The sequence below is a fragment of the Neovison vison genome, chromosome 5 (assembly GCF_020171115.1).
Source record: "Neovison vison isolate M4711 chromosome 5, ASM_NN_V1, whole genome shotgun sequence".
In the NCBI taxonomy this organism is placed as follows: Eukaryota; Metazoa; Chordata; class Mammalia; order Carnivora; family Mustelidae; genus Neogale; species Neogale vison.
In genome coordinates, this window is record NC_058095.1 from 129,213,284 (window position 1) to 129,216,286 (window position 3,003).

At 39.4% G+C, this 3,003-nt stretch overlaps 1 pseudogene; it reads right to left on the reverse strand.

Annotated features, from left to right (window-relative positions):
- Positions 1–2,238: 2,238 nt before the first annotated feature.
- LOC122907876 lies at positions 2,239–2,373 on the reverse strand (annotated as a pseudogene).
- Positions 2,374–3,003: the final 630 nt, after the last annotated feature.

Here is a 3,003-nt window from a genome sequence, read left to right on the forward strand (position 1 = left end):
GGAAGAAATAGAAAACCTGAACAGACCCATAACCAGCAAGGAAATTGAAGCAGTTATAAAAAATATCCGAACAAAAAATAGTCCAGGGCTGGATGGCTTCTCAGGGGAATTCTACCAAACATTTAAAGAAGAAATTATACCTATTCTTCTGAAGCTATTTCAAAAATAGATATGGAAGGAAAACTTCCAAACTCTTTTTTTTTTTTTTTTTTTAAGATTTTATTTATTATACAGACAGAGATCACAAGTAGGCTGAGAGGCAGGCAGAGAGAGAGAGAGAGGAAGAAGCAGGCTCCCTGCCAAGCAGAGAGCCCGATGTGGGGCTCAATCCCAGGACCCTGGGATCATGACCGGAGTTGAAGGCAGAGGCTTGAACCCACTGAGCCACCCCAGTGCCCCACTTCCAAACTCTTCTATGAGGCCAGAATTACCTTCATCCCAAAACTAGACAAAGACCTCACCAAAAGGAAGATTTACAGATGAACATTCCTGATGAACATGAATGGCAAAATTCTTACCAAGATACTAGCCAATAGGATACAAGAGTATATTAAAAGGATTATTCACCATGACCAAGTGGGATTAATTCCTGTGCTGCAAGGGTGGCTCAACATTCACAAATCAATCAATGTGATACATCATACTAATAAAAGAAAGAATGAGAACATGTGATCCTCTCTGGAGATGCAGAAAAAGCATTTGACAAAATGCAGCATTCTTTCTTGATTAAAACTCTCCACAGTGTAAGGATAGAGGGACCATAACCCAATATCATAAAAGCCATCTACAAAAAGCCCTCAGCAAATATCATTCTCAAGTTTCCCCCTAAGTTCAGGAACATGACAGGGATGCCTACTGTCACTACTTTGCTCAACATAGTATTAGAAGTCCTACCAGCGGCAATCAGACAACAAAAAGAAATAAAAGGCATTCAAATTAGCAAAGAAATATTCAAATTCTAACTCTTATTTTATGTAGAAAAGCCAAAAGATTCCACCCCAAAACTCCTAGAACTTTTACAGGAGTTCAGCAACATGGCAGGATATAAAATGAATGCACAGAAATCAGTTGCATTTCTGTACACTAACAGTGAGGCAGAAAAAAGAGAAATTAAAGAATCAGTCCCATTTACAATTGCTTCCCAAACCATAAGATACCTAGAAATAAGCCTAAACAAAAGGTAAAGGATCTATACTCTAAAAATTACATAAGGGCGCCTAGGTGGCTCAGTGGGTTAAGCCTCTGCCTTCGGCTCAGGTCATGATCTCAGGGTCCTGGGATTGAGGCCCACATCGGGGCTCTTTGCTCAGCAGGGAGCCTGCTTCCCCCTCTCTCTGTGCCTGCCTCTCTGCCTACTTGCGGTCTCTCTCTCTGTCAAATAAATAAATAAAATATAAAAAATAAAAATAAAATAAAAATTACATAACACTTGTGAAATAAATTGAGGAAGACACAAAGAAATGAAAAAAATTCAATGCTCATGTATTGGAAGAATACATACTGGGGGTGGTCCATAAATAATGAATATTGGAACACTGAAAAATAAAATAAAAATTTTAAAAAGTTATGCTACCCAGGACAATCTACACATTCAAAGCAAACCCTATCAAGATACCATCAACATTTTTCACAGAGCTGGAACTAATAATCCTAAGATTTGTATGGAAGCAGAAAAGACCCTGAATAGCCAGAGGAACATTGAAAAAGAAAACCAAAGTTGGTGGCATCACAATGACGGACTTAAAGCTTTATTACAAGGCTGTAACCATCAAGACAGTATGGTACTGGGATAAAAACAGACACATAGATCAATGGAAAAAATAGCAAACCAGAAATGTACCCTCAAGCCTATGGTCAACTAATCTTCGACAAAGCAGGAAAGGATATCTAATGTAAAAAAGACAGTCTTCAATAAATGGTGTTGGAAAAATTGTACAGCCACATGTGTTTTTTATTTGTTTATTTGTTTGGTTTTGCCATCATGTACTTTTTTTCTTTAATCATGCAAATAATTTGCTATAATATCCTAGGGAAAACCAGAGAATTTGGCAGTCTGATTGTTGTGCATGTGTGTGTGTGGGGGGTCCCCTCAGAGACCTGCAGGCTGGTGACATCAGATCAGAGTGCCCAGGTTCACAGTGCCACTTGTTGCTTATATACATCTTACTGATGGCTATTCTTCCTCCACATCACAACTGGAGTGTCTTGAAGATGACAGGGTGGGGATCCTCTAGCTTCTTAGGAAATTTTATTTCACTTTTCCTGCTCCATGGTCTCTTTGGTCAGCAGTGTGTTTTACTCCTGCATCTCCATTTTCTTCAGCTTGGCCTTGCTGAAACTCACCATTTCCCCCATATCCAGCTTGCCTGCCATTTTCGTAAAGTGATATTTTTAGCAACCAAGATCTATAAATCTTACCAAACTCAACACCCAAAAAACAAATAATCCAGTCAAGAAATGGGCAGAAGACATGAAGAGACATTTCTCCAAAGAAGTCATCCAAATAGCCAACATACATATGAAAAAATGCTCCGTGTCACTTGACATCAGGGCAATACAAATCAAAAGGACTATGAGATACCACCTCACAGGAGTCAGAATCACTAAAATTTATAAGGGAGGAAATAAAATGTTGGTGAGGATGTAGAGAAAGGGGAACTCTCTTACACTGTTGGTGGAAATACAAGCTGGTATAGCCACTATGGAAAACAGTACAAAGTTCCCTCAAGAAGTTAAAAATAGGGCGCCTGGGTGGCTCAGTGGGTTAAGCCGCTGCCTTCGGCTCAGGTCATGATCTCAGGGTCCTGGGATCGAGTCCCACATCGGGCTCTCTGCTCAGCAGGGAGCCTGCTTCCTCCTCTCTCTCTCTGCCTACTTGTGATCTCTCTCTGTCAAATAAATAAATAAAATCTTTAAAAAAAAAAAAAAGAAGTTAAAAATAGAGCTACTCTATGACCCAGCAATTGCACTACTAGATATTTACCCCAAAGATGCAAATAAAAA